This window comes from Anabrus simplex, chromosome 8 (assembly GCF_040414725.1).
Source record: "Anabrus simplex isolate iqAnaSimp1 chromosome 8, ASM4041472v1, whole genome shotgun sequence".
NCBI lineage: Eukaryota > Metazoa > Arthropoda > Insecta > Orthoptera > Tettigoniidae > Anabrus > Anabrus simplex.
In genome coordinates, this window is record NC_090272.1 from 23,236,160 (window position 1) to 23,254,842 (window position 18,683).

Here is an 18,683-nt window from a genome sequence, read left to right on the forward strand (position 1 = left end):
ATAGCGAGTGCGGCATATAACGAGAACTTCGTTATAGCGACGACTTTTTATGTCCCTTCAAAATTCCTATATTAAACTGTGTATAGTCCTTCGGTTACAGCGAGAACCCCATCACGCCATCACTGACGCATCCGTTATTACGAGCGATTAAGCTAGCGCGAATTTTTCCGTTACCGATATTTATGCACCTCTGCGATGATATTGCATGCGATCGATTACCTTCGGCATCGTTTCCTCGCTATGTCCACTAGCGATTTTTCTCGTCGACATTCGAAGGCGATGTCGGAGTCGATTAGTAATATCCGTCGACAGCTGTTCCGTAAAGAAAATTCGAAATGAAAGGGAACATATTTTCGTAATAAATGCGTAAATGTGTCCGATAACGGTTGTTAACTCGTTAAAGATTAAGGCTGACTAAACGGCCGCTTAATTTTGAGGCTAAATACTGCAATTAAGTAAGAATGGGATACACTTCGAGATATGTCAGAGTGCTTAATTGATTTCAGAGGTTAGTTTATATTTTGTTGCGTCTGGTTAAATTACGGAAAGGCTATCATGAACATTTATAGCGAGAAAGGTAGGCTATAATTTCTCTACTGGCGCTTGAAGTGTGTTTCAATCATACGTATAGTAGGCTACGGTTAAATTAGGATACGTGACTGTTTGAATAAGAAAACTGAAACGTTTGCAACAAAATGTGATAGATCTTCGGTATGGTATAGTTTTCTCACTTTGAGCATTTGCAAACTCTCTCGTTGACATTCAAAGGCGATGTTCGAGTTGATTAGTAATACCTAGGGGCATGATTTTTTTCGCATTTCGCGAAATAGGGCTTTCCACATCGCTTTAATTTCTCGTTAATCATTTCCTAAATTATTCAAAAAGTTTAATTCGTGAGATTTGTGAATTATTTAGTTGAAAGATTACATAAATAAAGAGAATCAATATTGATAATCATTCATTATTCCATATGTAATCTTGATTAGAACTATAATATAACCCTAATCAAGACTACATAACAAATTACCCTTTCACCCTACATGGCCGTAGCATTCACCCTTTATGACCATACCATTCGAAATGAGAAATCGTTATTCTGTCTTCAGTTTCTCTTTACACACATAATTTTGGAATACAATTTCAAGATCTTTATTTTCCATGAATTTCGCTGCATTTTCGCACTTATCGCAAAATAAGTAAATTTCGCTTTAAACTGGCCTTGTCGCTTTAATTCGCTGTAATTCGCGAAAACTAAATCACTAATTTCTTAACCAGAATTATATGATTCGTTAAGATATCTCAAAATCGCTTCAAAATATTTCTTTTCGCGCTCATCGTTAATGCGAAAAAGTCATGTCTCCTAGTTTTTATTTCGTGTGGCTATTTCTAGCCGAGTGCAGCCCTTGTAAGGCAGACCCTCCGATGAGGGTGGGCGGCATCTGCCATGCGTAAGTAACTGCGTATTAGTGTGGTGGAGGGTAATGTTATGTGTGGTGAGTTGCAGGGATGTTGGAGACGGCACAAACACCCAGCCCCCGGGCCATTGGAATTAACCAATGAAGGTTAAAATGCCCGACCCGGCTGGGAATTGAACCCGGGACCCTCTGAACCGAAGGCCAGTACGCTGACCATTCAGCCAACGAGTCGGACATGCCTCTAGTAATACCCATCGACTGCTGTTCTCTAAAAAAAATTCAAAATGAAAGTGGATAACACGTTTTCGTAATAAATGCGTAAATAACGTGGTCGATAGCAGTTAACTCGTTAAAAATAGACTGAAGTAAACGATTTCTTAAGTTTAATGTTAGGGGCCTTTAAATACGGAAATTAAGAATGTGATACACATCAAGATATGGCAGAGTACATCACTGATTTCAGAGGATATTTCACATCTTCTCGCGGCTATTTACATGTAAATTTTTCGCGAGAAGCTTATTACTCTACATGCGTTTCAAATATGTTTTCATGATAGGCTACATATACGGTTAGGTGACGCTGTTTGAGGAAGAAAGCTGAGGTGTTTGCCACAAAATTCTCTGGAGTGATACCGTACTTCTCCGAATCCAAGACTTTTTTTTTTTCTCAGAATCTCATGCGAAAACTCAAGGGTTGTTGGATTCGCGGCCTAACAGTAAGTTAATGGATACCACTGGCAACTACCGCGGTAACCACGCTGCTTTTCACACGCGCACAGAACTCGTTGACAATAAACGACCGCCTCTTTACTACACATGGCTAGCCGCGACAACCGGTTGTACAGAGCCTGTGTTTCTCAAATCTGCAGAATGGCATCAAAGCATGCGACCCTTCGAATTATTAGAAAAGCCATGGCTACTCAGTTGCAGTGTCAAAACGTCTATTGTACTTGACGCTTAGTAAAATTAAGGTTTATAGACCGCAGGAATATTTTTGTGATGGATAGTCGTATTGTAAAGATACGTGGAAAAGGTATTGCCGGCAAATTTTCAACGGGTTCTAGTCTATATTATGATGCAAATTTAAAGTTAATGTTTATTAAACACTCGGAAATGTAGAATTGTGCAGCAGCAAGAAAATACGGCATTGGCCTAACTAAAGCCAATATTTGGCGTTAGCATGAAGACAGAGCTAAAAAATGCGTACTGTCACTGCCTTCGTGATGTCCAGGCCGTACTGTAACGAGCGCGGGAAAGCAATCAGCTGATCGTTAGGGGGGAAGTTAGCACTAGAGTTAAACATAGATTTTCGCAGTTTTATTGAAATTTTTAACGATGGCCACGTGTTCACTCAGATATATGTGAGAATGAGTCGTCATCGACTGCATTATTAAGTGGAAAGTCGTTAATTAGTGAAGAAAACTTAGTGTGAGCGTGTATTTATGTGAAGCTATAGGTTAAGAAGATCGTTCTTCAGTGTTTTAATTTCGTAGTTTATTTGTGTAAAGTTATATTTATAGTGTAAAATTGAGTTAGTGCATTCTGTGTTTTATTATTAACCACGAATTGTATATACTTAAATTAAGATGATCAGTGAGGGAAATCACCATGCCTAAGAGTTGCTGTGTGCCTGGCTGCAAAGCTAATTATAAACAAGGAGAGTACACTCCGGTATTAGTGTTTCCTTCTGATGAAGAACGAGTTATGTTATGGAAGAAGGCTATTCCCAGGGAGAATTTAATAGTTAATCACAACACAGTTGTGTGAAAACACATCCTGAGGGAAATAAGTGTCCCGTCCAGATGGTGAGTTAATTTTTTTTATTATGTCATAAACATTGGTAACATTAGGTAGGCCCTATATTTTTTATGTAATCAGATCTACGGCTTATCTGAATTTGGTGTATTTGAAAATGCAAGTCTTATTTATGAGTATCACCGAGCTCGAAAGCTGCATTCGCTTAACTGCGGCCAGTATCCAGTATTCGGCAGACAGTGGGTTCGAACCCCACTGTCGGCAGCCCTGCAGATGGTTTTCCGTGGATTCCCATTTTCACGCCAGGCAAATACTGGGGCTCTACCTTAAGGCCATGGCCGCTTCCTTCCCATTCCTAGACCTTTCCTGTCCCATCCTCACCGTAAGACCTATCTGTGTCGGTGCGACGAAAAGCAAATAGAAAAAAATATGAGTATCAAACAGCAGTGTGATTTATGTAAATCTTATCTTCTGACAGATTCAGATCTTATTTATGAACTGTCTCCAGAAGTAAGATATCTGAATTTCCTAAATCGAGGGGGCTTAAAGTATCCATGAAATGAAGTGAAATGTCGTATGGCTTTTAGTGCTTCGGCTCGCCAGGTGCAGGTCTTTCTATTTGACTCCCGTAGGCGACCTGCGCGTCGTGATGAGGATGAAATGATGATGAAGACAACACCTACACCAGCCCCCGTACCATTGGAATTAACCAATTAACGTTATAATCCCCGACCCGGCCGGGAATGGAACCCGGGACCCTCTGAACCGAAGGCCAGTACGCTGACAGTTCAGCCATCGAGTCGGACAAAGTATCCATCAGACATGTTAATAGAACTTGGAATTGAGGTGTACAAAGTATTTTGTGTGTTGGTGTCAGATATATGTATAAGATGGTATTTCTAAATTCAGACGATCCTAAGGCCCGGTTTCTTCAACGAATGTTAAGTGTTAACACTGCTGTTAAGGAGACTTAACACACAATTTAACAAAATGGTCGTCTCATCAAGAATTGTTAACTCTAACAATAGTTAAATCTTGTGTTAAATTAACCTAGCAGCACCTTGTGTTAAACCTCTAAACAGGTGCTAAAATTTCAAAATGGAGACATGTAGAAGACGTAAGTTTGAAGCTTTAATGCTGTATGAGGACTATTTATAAACTGAAGGCAAAGGACGGCCCATACTAAGAAATAACGACCTTTTAGAGTTGTCAGAAGAAAGATTTCTAATTACCGAAGCCATAATGAACAAGGTACCTACTAGACGATATAGATTAGAGTTTCCAACAGATTGCTACTTACCAATCTTTCCAGTGCAGCAGTTGCTTATAGATTTTACAAGGATGGGTCAGACCCTGCGTCCAATCGATTTCAACTAGCTTAATGTACCTGTTGAGGGATACTCAACAGTAACTCGTGTAGAAGGGTTTGGGTCAATACCGTACAGTTTCGGTTTCGAAATAAATGAGGACAAATGTCATGAGGCAGGATCCGCTTCGGACCACGTGGAGGGGATGGAACACTAAAATGCGAACGCATTTAACTTGAACTTGTTAGGTCCGCAACGTAATAATTTCCGAAAAAAATACGAATTTCCGATTGTAAAGCACCGCGTGTATACTTGAAAAGTTGCACACTAGTCAAGTGTAACTGGCTGAGTGGTCATCGTACTTGTCTACGAACCACGACGATGAGAGTTCGAGTCCCGCGTTAGATGACTTTCTTTTTTAAATACAAATTTAATTATTTCAGGGAATGTGAAGATAAAAATGCGAATAAAAGTAATGATCAAATTGCAGTGGAACTTTATTTTCCTACCTCAAATTAATATAGTCCGTCTCTGTGGTGTAGTAGTTAGTACCCCCGGAGGTCCGGGTTCGATTCCTGGCTCTGCCACAAAATTTGAAAAGTGGTATGAGGGCTGGAACGGGGTCCACTCAGCCTCGGGAGGTCAACTGAGTAGAGGAGGGTTCGATTCCCACCTCAGCTATCCTCGAAGTGGTTTTCCGTGGGTTCCCACTTCTCCTCCAGGCAAATTCCGGGATGGTACCTAACTTAAGGCCACGGCCGCTTCCTTCCCTCTTCCTTGTCTATCCCTTCCAATCTTCCCATCCCTCCACAAGGCCCCTGTTCAGCCTAGCAGGTGAGGCCGCCTGGGGGGGGTACTGATCATTCTCCCCAATTGTATCCCACGACCCAAAGTCTGAAGCTCCAGGACACTGCCCTTGAGGCGGTAGAGGTGGGATCCCTCGCTGGGTTCGAGGGAAAAACCGACCCTGGAGGATAAACAGATTAAGAAGAGATCCAGCAGTAACTGTGAGAACGTTTAGATCTATATTAATTTCAGGTAGAAAACAAAGTGTACCTGTACTGCAATTTGCGTAATATTTTTGTTCCCATTTTTAAATAACGTTCCCTGAAACGAGACTCGAACTCACGTCTACGACGCTCGCAGACAAGTACGATGACCACTATGCCACAACTCCTAAATATATACGCCTTGCATTGGAATCGGGGTTTCATCAATTTTTCAGAAGTTATTAGGTTGCGGACCTGACATGTTTAGTAAAATTTGTTCGCCTCTAGTGTTATATCACCTCCACTTCGTCCGAAGCGGAGGTTTGTAACGACATCTGACCTCGAGACACTTTCCATGTAGGCCTAATTGTAGGGGCAAAAGATCTTCGTAGGTCGACGTCCCGAACAAATAGCCTTTTTTTTTAAAAGAAAAAAGGCCTAATTGTAGGCGACTATGTTCACGAGGGCAAGAAAAGTGTGCAGAATTCTACAAAGAATTCTTGCTGCCATTGCAGCATTAACAAGGTACCGGTACTACATTATTTTCCCCGCAATAAAAGAATGTCCGAAAATCATTCAAAACATATCAATTATCACATTTTCCCGGTGATGTAGGAACCTTAGATTGCACTCCTAGAAGAATAGGCTATATCGAATGTCGTGATATAACAGTCGCACACTCGCATAATTTTAAATTAAAACTATAACAACATTTGTCTCGCATTCATCATATTAACGCTGTTGTTGCCTCTTACTTGACATGTTTACTTCTTAGCGGTCTCCGCTAACCATAACCTATAATAATGTCAACCATGTATCTGTGTGACAAAATACTATTTCAACACGCCACTAGGAGCGCTATATATAAAGAAACAAAAGACGCTCACTGCCAAACGCGTTCAGAAATCTTACGGAAATGTGTTAATTTGTCTTTAACAATTGTTTCGTAACAAATGTTGGAAATGTGTTCGTGAAACAGGGAACTTTTAAACGAACTGTTAAATTAATAACAATTGTTAGATAACATTTGTTAAGCAGAATTTAACATAGTTGAAGAAACCGGGCCTAAGTGTGTCACAAAATCCCTGGCTTTGGAGTCAATGCAGTTGGCTGATTCCCTAGTCATTTGTGACTGCGGGAAGAAATTGGAAGACCTGGCCGGACCGTGTAGGCCTATATATATTTGGGTGAATATATTTTTTAATAACTTTTCCAAAATTCACACCGACTTGTGTATTCAACAAAGTGCTTCAAAGAGAGCAGACCTACTCCATACTGGTGTAACTTCCTGTAAGAGGTCCAGGAAAGCTGCAGTGTTCATGGAGTGCTTTACAGTGAGGTACAGAAATAATTTATATTTGTAATAAATAGTAATTGTAATTGGCTGCATGTTTTCTGTCAGTGTGTATGATGTGAATGTTCCAGTTGACCAGAAAATGGATAAAATCGCAAGAATATGTCTCAAAGTGTTAGGCTGTATTCACGCAAACGAACGCATATACGCGAGAAATAGAACGTTACGGAGAAGGATATGTATTGTATGTCAGAATTAACAAATATTTGAGGATAGGTTTTGGTTTTATTAGGTGTTAACAGTTCTTTAAGTAATTTAAACGAGTGTGTTATTCAAGCGGAGCGTATGCGTATCGCCTTAAAGTCCCCTCCAAAGCGTGACGTCATCAGAGGTACAGTACGGCCTGGACATTACGAAGGCAGTGGTACTGTACAAAAAATGCATTCAGTGGTCCGCAACAATGACTCCTTAAAGAAGTCGAAGGTGAAATTGTGAGGTATGTGCACGAAAAACGCAAGGGCGGAATGGCCATACCGTGGCGCAATAAACTACTTCGTTGACTTTCAACGTTCACAATTAGGCCTATACGTCGCTAGCCGGTGAGTTTGGCGGAACCCGACAAGCGAGACGTGCATGTAGCGGCAGCCGGTTATATCTGACGCTGCGTAAAAGTTTTATAGACAGCAAGAATAATTTCCTGATGGATCGGTGTATTGTAGAGACGCATGGAATAGGTATTGCCGGAAAATTTTCAACGAGTTCTCTTTTGTATTGTGATGTCAATGTTAAGTTAATGGTCCTTAAACCCGCGGAAATAAAGAATAATTGTGCAGCCGCAGAAAAAATAAAAAAAAATAATACGGCGTGACGAAAGTAAATGTTCGGCGTCTAAAAATAGTCTAAAAATGCATCCGCCTACTGTACAAGGCATTCATATGATTTTACAAACTTCTTGTTGAGCCTGATTGAATTTTTTTGAAGGAAAAGTGGGGTTCATCTTGGATTCGGAGAAATACGGCACTATACTTTTTTCAGAATGAAACTAAACGTACACTTTCAAGTAGATTACGAATTACGAAAAATAACAAACAAGTAAGCCGTAGTGTGGATATCATCTGCGGAAACGCAAGTTTTGAACAAACATTCCGTTTCATACCAATTTTAAAGTGCTTGTTGGGTTTTCCGACTTGTATACAAAACCTGTTATAACGACAATCCATTATAGCGAGTGAATTTTTTGATATGAATTCTCGCTATAACGGACTTCTACTGTAACATTACTCTGTCATTATGTAAGTTTTAAATTAACGAAATTCACATATGTCATACAGACAAGAACAAAATATTAAATGAGACTGAGATGGCATAATTTTTCCAACTCCGGTTTCCTGGGTACATGCCATTAAAAACATTAAATGCACATAAATACAGCAAAACCTCGTGAATTCGAAGTCGTTGGGACTCAAAAATCGGACTTCGAATTACGTGATTTCGAATTAACCGCCAATCCGCAATTCAGAAGTACCAACCCTTGCCGCGTTATAAAATATTTTAAGGCCCGTTACTGCATGCATTTAACCTTGATTCACAGTTTATACCTTTCAAATACCATGAAAAAAGAACTATTTCCAAAATGTATCCAAGAAGGTGCATTTACAGTATTCAAATAATACACTCGGATATCTCACTGGTAAACATAACCTCACGCAACGAAAGAAAGAAAAAAAAAGCACTATTCAAAGACGAGGAGAAAAATCTATGCTCGCTCCCATGTGTAAGTGCTTTATTGATTGGATTACTATACTGTATGCATTTTAGATGCCTTGTGTTTACACAGAAAGTACCCGATGCCCTTAAAATCGAACTTTCCTATGACTCTATCCTTGTACGATTTCCTGCCGTGGCACTTCTCTCGTACTTCAGAAATGTAAACACTTGCCGCGTCACGAAGTATTCTAAGACCCATTAATACATGCAATCACCTCGATTCACAGTTTAAACCTTTCTACTGCCATGGAAAAAACTATTTCCGAAATGTATCCAACAAGGTGCATTTACAATGTTCAAATCGTACAAGGATAGAGTCATAGGAAAGTTCGATTTTAAGGGCATCGGGTACTTTCTGTGTAAATACAAGGCATCTAAAATGCATACAGTATAGTAATCCAATCAATAAAGCACTTACACATGGGAGCGAGCATAGATTTTTTTGGATAAATCGCTGACAAACATAACCTCACGCAACGAAAGAAAAAAAGTCGCACATTTCAAAGACGAGGATAAATTATGCCGGTTCTCCTGTGCAAATGCATTATTTTTTGGATTTCTTTACTGTTTGCATTTTTATTATACATGCTTTGTACTGGCATGGAAAGTGCCCGACGCTCTTAAAACATCGTGGCTTATCGAAGTTTCCTATGACGAGGGGATAAAGTATATCGCTTCCATGTGCATTGCAACGTACTACTATGACCCCCAGTGGCGGCTCGTGAAAAAATCGTCCTACGTGCTACAAAAAACAAGCTAAATACGCTGTTTTAAATCTGCATATTGCCATGATGAACAACGCATACTTCAAACTTGGTAATACTACTACTACTACTACTACTACTACTACTACTACTACTAATAATAATAATAATAATAATAATAATAATAATAATACAACTTTTCTCACAATTTATAACTCAGAACAAACAAAAACAACATGAATTTGGAAGCAGATGAATTCTTCGACAACTGTCTACGAGATACCGGTAAATAATTCATTGGAGAAATATTGTTTTTACTAACCTAATGGCGCAACTTACATCAGTGCAAATAGAATCGTGGGAATATAGATCTCCACTAAGAACACTAATTTAATTTCACTTTATATACACTGCAGTGGATAAATAATTTGATAAATCTTCGTATAAACTTTAGCACTAACACAATGACAGAAAAAAACACGCACCAGTAATATAACCGCGAGATTAAAAACCGCACAAAGCAACCGAAAGAGCTGCCAACTGATTCATTGAGACCTCCCCTATTACCAGAGTAAATGTCCGGCTCCATGGCTAAATGGTTAGCGCGCTGGCCTTTGGTCACTGGGATCCCGGGTTCGATTCCCGGCAGGGTCTGGAATTTTAACCATCATTGGGTGTACGTGTTGTCGTCATCATCATTTCATCCTCATCACGACTCGCAGGTCGCCTACGGGAGTCAAATCAAAAGATCTGCATCTGGCGAGTCGAACATGTCCTCGGATACTTCCGGCACTAAAAGCCATACGCTATTTCATTTCACCAGAGTAAATTACATTGTAATGCGGGATAACATTTAGGGTGAGTCAAAGATTCTTTGACTCACCTACGAATTCCTTATTTTTGAGACAAAAGGAAGATGGATATTTTAATAAGCATGTGTGAGATAGATTGCCTCCACTTACGTTTTACTTTCGAAACCAGACGATGCTACTCTCTAGTGGCATATTCGCTTACCACGTTCAACATAAGCACGGCCGACTGGATCCCTCGCTGCGCTCCGGCAAGACCAACTACAATTACATTGTAGTTGGTCTTGGCTCCGGGTAGCAGGAGACATCGAGTAATTCTGCCCCCTTGCGGGAGAGGAAGTAACTATAAACGGGATCAGTGAAAGTTGATCCCGGTTTACGGTATACTCCGCCGGCTAGGGGGAGTGTTGCAAGCTTGGCTGCGCCTGCGTATTGCTTCCTTCAGGCTACAGGCAAGGGCTCACTTCACATGAGCACGAGCCTTGTTCCCCGGCAGAACGGCGCTAGGTGTTCGACAGATCTCGTCCTGATTTGCACAAAACACAAATTCATATCGTACTCAAAACAGCGAAAAGGCACCGGGATAATTGTACGGTACATAAATAATATTCCTTACAGTTCCAAGCTACGTGCTGGAGCCCGGTAGCACGTACTGACCGGCCGCCACTGATGACCCCCATCCCTCACACTACGATTTCCCGGCTGGCAATTTCTCCTTTAAAACCATAAGACCGTTTGGGCTCGCATTAAAATAAAACAATGCAGTTTCACCGGCAATGTCAATGTTGTTCGGTGCCTACGAATTTATTATATTTGCCACGTTTTTTCGTCAACTGTCGGCATCGCCAGTGTTCGCGAATTCTGTTTTCCCGCACACTGCATGTTGCGTGATATTACGGCGTTCCTTAAAAGGTTGAACACAAAAGAATTCCGATTTCATTCAACTTAGCAATCATGAAGCGCACTGTAGACCCACCGAAGTGAGTGTAAGTGCAGAAAGCTACCCCTCCACGTTCCGGAACGCGCGTTCTATTATGACGCGGAGCGGATACATTTCGAGTTGAAATTACTCTGTAACATACTATTGTTTTAAAATGTAAAGGCAGTTTCGAATTAAGTCTGAATTTCGGTAATGGGGTCGACATTGTACTTCGAATTACGAATTATCCGTATTTCGAATTTCGAATTAAACAATTGAAATAACATGCAAAACTCTATCTCATGTTTCCGGGAACGAGAGCTTCTTCGAATTAGGCGGGATTTTGAATTAACCGATTTCGAATTATCGAGCTTCTACTGTATTTCTCCTTATCAAGCAACTAGAATTTTTTCAAAAACGTATGAAACCTGTTCACATTCACAAACATAGTGAAAAAATCATAGTGCTTTTATTCGCTACCATAGCTACTGTTTTAGAAAGTCCACCCTCCCCCCACCCCCTAAAAATCCTCACCTTCTTCAATAACATGGCCTTGGCACTGACAGCTTGGTATGTTAACCATGCTGGACACTTGTAATGCCTACAGATGCATTCAAACTACGGAGGACGAAACCAGAACTATGGATTAAAGTGGGTGGTAACTGGTGTCATGCTAGTATGAAGAATGCAAGTATGAAGAATTCTTCATACTTGCATTCTTAATTCATCAATACGGACAGAAGCTGATAGATTATAGTATGGTGTCATGCTGTCGAATGTACAGAGGAACACCACACTTTCTACAGTACTATAGAGTTCACTCACTTTTCTGTTCTTCAGGCACAATCTACATCTCAATGTAGTAGTAGTCACTTTATGGGGGGAGTCTATTTCAGCAGCATATGTTCCTTTTTCCATCCAAACCAGATGGGTGGGGGCCTTTGCCGGTGCTTTCTTGGGAAGGATGTAATTGGAGGTGTGGGTAGTTGGAGATGTTGAAGCCTCCAACATATTAGAAACAGCTTTTGAGGGAGCTATATCACACGAACACTCTTCCTGACCCCAGAGATAAGATAAGACAGATGACCTGCATAAATCTTAAATACTTTATTGTCTTCTGTGAATTTGATTTCTGTACAGTCGGAAGCAGATGAACAAGATGCAGATTAGCATATAATAAAACACCTTCAGCCCAGTACTGAACTGTTATGTGTACCCCATGCATGTGCTTGTTACATTCTGCTATGCTTACCAGTTTTAGTTTCTTGCCGAATTTACTTTTTCAATGATTTTGGTGGAATGCATTGATGAAATCATACTCTTTTCTTGTCCTTCCACACAAGAAATGTCATCTCATTTTTAATTGTTTTCAGTGATCCCTACATTCTGTTGGTAGACCCCTATTATGACGTATTTTCCCCACATTTGGCAGTGTTCCCATAATTCTTTGGCTAACTGAACAGTGTTATAATAATTGTCCATGTAGACAGAATATCCGTAACCTAGTTAGGGGTTAAGAAGCTGTAATACTGTATAACGTAGACTAATTCCACTTGCACCGAGTATTTTCGGTTCACATTTATATTCACTAGCGGATGCACAAATCCAGCAGACCATTATTCCGTATATTGTGATCTTAGCCGGATTGTAATCAGTCCAAGCCAGCCTTCCTTCATCTACATTAAATGGCGTAAGAGTGGGTCCACCTATTCAATACGTGATTATTTATGACAATATGTTTTCATAAAAATTGGTTATATTCTTATTAAAATGTTAATGGTACTAGTTTTGACTTTACTTGAGGTCATCCTCAGCCATTACTTAGTCAAAATTGGCATGATTAAAAAAAATTACTGAAAAGTACAAAAAAATGAGTCTTTGGTGAAAAATATTTTGAAGTGTGACACCAATGTCCATCCATTGTAGTATGTGATGCTATTCAGAAGAAAAGCTTCGTTAAGTTAATGGCTCTGTTTGTTCAAATTGTAGTCGTAGGAACCAGTCATAATCTTGATTAACATTGACTTGTAATAAGAAAATATATTTGACAAACTTGAAAATTGGCTGGAGGGTGGGGGCATCTACAAAATAAACTGTGGAACACAATGGCTCAATAGATGTTTGTAGGGTGTCAGTATTGATAAAATGTGTGTATCCAGAATAGATCTGGAAAAAGAAAAAAAAGAAACTGTTGTTTTGTTGAAGAAAAGGAAATGAAGACTTGCATTATAAGAGACTTACACCCCTTTTTCACATAGTATCCTGGGTGTCTTTCAGCAACAGTGGAGTGTCCTACACTGATTGTTACATCGAAGCAGAGGCTGGTGATAGTTCATGGGGTGGTAAGGGGATGTAGGAGTGGTGAGTGGCTGGTATTGATGTTAGAGCGTGTGTTCATTCTAAATTTGTTTGTTATAGACAGGAATGATTATGTTAAATAGAATGTTAGGCTTTTCAGAGATTTATTTGAGGTTGTAATTTTGATTAAAATAGTGTTCTAAATGAATGAACCAATTTTCGAGAATACTGAGCAGAGTACCTTTGTCCGCGACCTTTAAGACATATCTGGTTAATAGATGTGAACTGATGATTGGAATCAGACATGTTGACTCATGGAAATTAAAAAAAAAAAAATATTTTAGCATTAACATGCTCTACGTAATGTGTTGTGAAGATTCTGCATGTTGTACCACTATTATTGCACTTGAGTATATGAAATTTTTTATGTGGATTGATTGTGTGTTGTAAAAGATGGAAGAATGACTTGTAGTTTTGAAGCTATAGTGAAATGAGTCTCTTAAAAATGTTGGTAATCTCTGATATACAGTATACAAAATACTGTGTAGTTTGTCCTTGTGGCTGCCTTCTTGTGGGGGAAGTTTTATTAATCAAATCGTTATTAAACGTGGGTACCGTTTCTTTAGTTAAAGGGGATAAAGCTTTTTATTTTTATTTTATTATTTTGTCAAACTGTTTTACCCATTATTTCTGGCTATTGCATGGATAATATTCAGTTCTTCTTTAAGATCTATTTTGGATAAAGAAATAGTAAAGGCTTTATGTACCATGCTGTAAATGTGATTGGGGATGCAAAGAATCTTGTTGGATGGTGGTGTTCTGAGATCTGGACATTAATCAAGAGCGATATTAAGAGGATAGAAGCCTTTGAGATGTGATGTTGGCGTCGGCTGCAACGGATAAGTTGAGTGAAGAAGGCCGACTCCGAGCTATTGAACATTGTCCAAGAAAAGGGTCAGCTGTTGAGTCAGATGGGGAAGAGAACTTTCTTGGATGGGACATAGGCTACGACATAGGAATGATAGGAATGTGTCGATAGAAATTTTGGGAGAGAAGATACCAGGGAAATGCCCTTGTGGAAGTCCATGAAAGACATTCATGATGGCATTTCTTGTGAAATCAGGATGCAGGAGCTATGGAGACTTGAAACGTACTGTACAAGATCAAACCAGTTGGAGAAGACTCATTGCAGGGGCAAACAAGTCATTAGTCTGCATTACTCAAGGAAGGTGGTGTTAGCATTTTGTGTAGGTTTTCTGTAAATATTGTAAGATATTGAATGTTAGGTAATAATTAAATCTAAATAATTCAAAGTTTGGGTTTCGGATTCTACTGTAAACTTAATGTGTGGGTCTAAGATATTTAGGTTGGCAAGAGTGGAAGTCTCATTGGTGGATCTATGATCTATTATGACAAATGTCATCAACATATCTGGCCCAGCAGCATGTTGTTGAAATCAGTATTATTAAGAATTTTATTATGTTCAAAATTACTCAAATATCTGCCAAAATCCCTGAAGCCAGCAGGGCCCTGGACAAACGGTTTTGCTGATTAATGATATTGTCAGAACTAAAATAATTGTGTAAAACAGTTCTAAGATTTTTAGAAATTCTTGAGTTTCAAGTTTGCTAAATTTGTTTATATTGTTGGTAATTAGGTCTTGTCATTTACGGGTTCGATACATATTAACCTGATGAGTGCTACGCCCATCTATAGACGGTGTGCGAGAATTTTAATTTTTTTTTTTAGTTTCCCGGTTCGTTTTCGAGTGCGAATTTGATCTCTGACATGTTCTGCCATCTGTTGAGCATTATGTAGAACTGATCAGAGATTATAGCTTCGGGAAGGAACTTGGAGCTTTTTGTAGACATCTGTGATGTAAACAAACATGGTGGAACAACTAATTTGCTCTTGCAGCGATGTTATTTCGGATCACGGAATCTTTCAGTTATTAACCACAGTGGAAAGTGATGATGGAGATAATCATTTTAAGGAATTGTTAAGTGATTTTGATAGTGAGTCATAGAGAGTGCCGAAAATATTGTATGCGAGAGAAACAGAGCCGCCTCCTAAACTAAAGAAGAAAAACACGGTGTGTACAAAAGCTATTTTATCGCTAATTTCGTGGCGGATGGATTACTTTTCTTCACCAGAGTTTCAGGTAACTGTGACAGGCTCTGAGGGCCAAGTAGTGTTTGATGAAAACCCGAAAATCATTGATTTCTTTGAAACTTTTGTGCCAGTGGAGTTGGTGCAGATAGTTGAACAAATTGGCATCACAAACAACCAGTAGAAAATATTTAACTATCACCACGTTCCAGGTTTGGAAAGTATTTTAAAATATCAACTTATATACTTCTAAGCAGTTACATGCATTAGTTGCCTACAGATTTTAGGAAATATTATTATTTTGGGCTCCTTACTTTGTATAAAGGTAATGCACCCATGGGCTCATAAGTGTAATTTTTTCTCTCAAAATAATATTGAAGATAAGTGTAGGATTTTCCATTTGCATTTAGATTTATAAACAACCAACATTTATAAACATTTTAAGCTAATCACCCCACTGATAAGTTAAATATTGAGGCTTCTTCAATTTTTTCTACATACGAATGAGAAAACTCAGCACTGAGGTACCAAACAGTCAACTGGTAACTCAGCACTTAAAAGGTTAAATATGTCAAATGTGTGGATGGAATGGTAAGATTGAATTTTGATGCCTTTCATACTATAGCATAACTCTGTTATTTCTTATTGATTTTTTTAGCCAGAAAAATATTCTTTAAAAATCATTCGATAAATTAAACTTCGTAAAGTGTACTCGGCCTAAAATAATTGGTCTGATAGGGGCTCTGGCTTTGTGGATCTTGGGCAGTGCTCTGGCTTTCGGATGTCCTGGGTTCATGTTGATAAATTTTGAACGCTCTTGATCACTTAAAAGAAATTAAATGTTTTTGAGAATTTGATTTAAATTATGCTGGTCTCTGGATGTGGGGTCTTTTTTTATTATAGTAAATGAATCTTCACAAAAAAAAGGTTTGTTTTATTGATTTACCTTATTCATTACAACTATAATATTACCTTTATCAGCGTTTGTATTAAGATCTCTATCTTTAATTTTCTTTTTAAGATTTGAAATTTGTATTTCCAAAACATCTATTCTGGATTTACACACATTTGATCCATGTTGACAGCCTACAAACATCTGCTGGGCCACTATGTTCCACAGTTCTATTTTTTTTTAGATGTGCCCCCTCAGCCAGTTTTCAAGTTTATCAAATACTAGCTGATGTACTCGTGCTTCGCTACGGGATTCTCATAGACTTGTCTTCGTGGTTTTCCTAACTGAAGTCAATTTAGGCCATAACAAAAACGTCAGTTGGAATGTAGCGATTAAAAGCAATGTTATCACATAAAATACTCGATCAAATGGAAACAGCAGATTTTCTCACTTTTAACGAACAGTACTACGATGCTGATCTAACAGTCCAAAGTTCCAGTGCTGGAATGAGCAGGCCGCAGACAGCCGTGAACACTCCTCTGTCATTCTGTTAAATGTGCAGGCTGTTTATTCAAATCGGTGCCGCAGAGTAGCGATTTAATAGCTCGAATGCTATGATGAACCAGTGTGTTTATGTACCAGTAGTATATGCAAATTTATGAACCAGAGGAATGGCATGCTAAAGAGGAAAGTTATTCCCCATCTACTTCCTGCCAATATTCAGGCAGGCTGCGGTACAACCGGATGAGTTGGCCGTGTGGTTAGAGGCGCGCAGCTGTGAACTTGCATTCGGAAGGTAGTAGGTTCGAAACCCACTGTCGACAGCCGTGAAGATGGTTTTCAGAGGTTTCCCATTTCCACACCAGGCAAATGTTGGGGCCACTTCCTTCTCACTCTTAGTCCTTTCCAATCCCATCGTTGCCATAAGTCCTATCTGTGTCGGTGTGACGTAAAGCAAATTTAAGAAACTCTGTATAAAACAGTAATTCCCATCTATTGGAGATGAGTTGCAACAGGGACACAAAGCACATTCCAACAAACAATGGTCAGTGTAATGATATTGTTATGAGCTTTCTGTATTATAGGCCTTCACATTCAATTTTCTTTAGACTCTATGATATTAGGGCGTCTTACAAAATTATTTATAGCATAGACTGTAGTTCCTTATTCACCGACTTTGCATACCGGTACCGATTTTCATTAAAATCTGTTTACCCATTTTCTCGTGACGGCGCTGATATGGACTTGGCAACAAAAATCAAAATTCATGAGTACCTCATTTATCATAGCTGGTATGGTAAAATTGTATAAGACATAAATGATAGGAAATTTAATAGTATAAAACTTTAGCTATGTAGTATTTGTCGATAGGACCACTAATAACACATATTTGAGAATTCAATTTTAGGCCTTCCCCTAAACTACCATTTCTCTTGGCGGGCGTGAATAAGATTTATGGCCTGGATTATAGCAACTTATTCCCAGAGTTTTCATATCGATTTTCATTAAGATAGGACCACTAATAACATAAATATTTGAGAATTACATTTTAGGCCTTCCCCTAAACTACCATTTGTCTTGGCGTGAATAAGATTATTTATGATCTAGATTGTAGCGACTTACTACCGGACTGTACATACAGATTTTCATTAAATTCCCTTCAGCCGCTTTCTCGCGATGCGTGTACAGACAGACAGACAGACAGAAATTACGGAAAATTAAAAAGTGCATTTCTTTGTTACTATGGACACGCCCGATACAGAAATTCTGAATTTTTGAATTCTGACCAATGTACAGACAAAACTCTTATTTTATATATATATATATATATATATATATATAGATATTTTCTCATTACAAGCCAACGTTGATCAAGATTATGACTGGTTCCTACGGCTACAGCTTGAACAAACAGCACCATTAACTTAACAAACCTTTTCTTCCGAATAACGTTGCGTTATTCAACGGATGGACATTGGTGTCAATCTTCAAAATATTTGTCACCCAAAAACTCGTGATTCTTTAGTCTTATAATTTTTAGATGTTTTGTATTTTTCTGTTTTTTAATGATGCTAATTTTGACTAATTATTGGCTGAGAATGGCCTCAAGTAAGCTCAAAACTAGTACCATTAATGTTTTTATGCAAATATAGCAAATATTTACAAAAATATGGCTATTGTCATTGATATTCACGCATTGAATATCCCATTTGATGTAGAAAACTTGTCATTACGGATCATTATAAAGTTTATATCATTCCTTCATGTGACAGGTTTTGCTCTGGGGTGTACACCAAAGGAAACTGGTCGCTAAGCTGTTCTAATATTGGTCTGATTTTATAGAGACTATCTGAATTATCCTTGTAGTGCCTGTTGTCATTGAAATGAAGAATTATACCACCAAACTGGTTCTTTAGGCACCTTT

The 18,683-nt window shown here is 38.8% G+C and overlaps 1 protein-coding gene across 1 annotated transcript in view; it reads left to right on the plus strand.

The window, feature by feature from the left end:
- Positions 1-18,683, plus strand: part of borr (borealin-related) — a 196,568-nt gene that overhangs the window by 41,257 nt on the left and 136,628 nt on the right. The window lies entirely within an intron of this gene.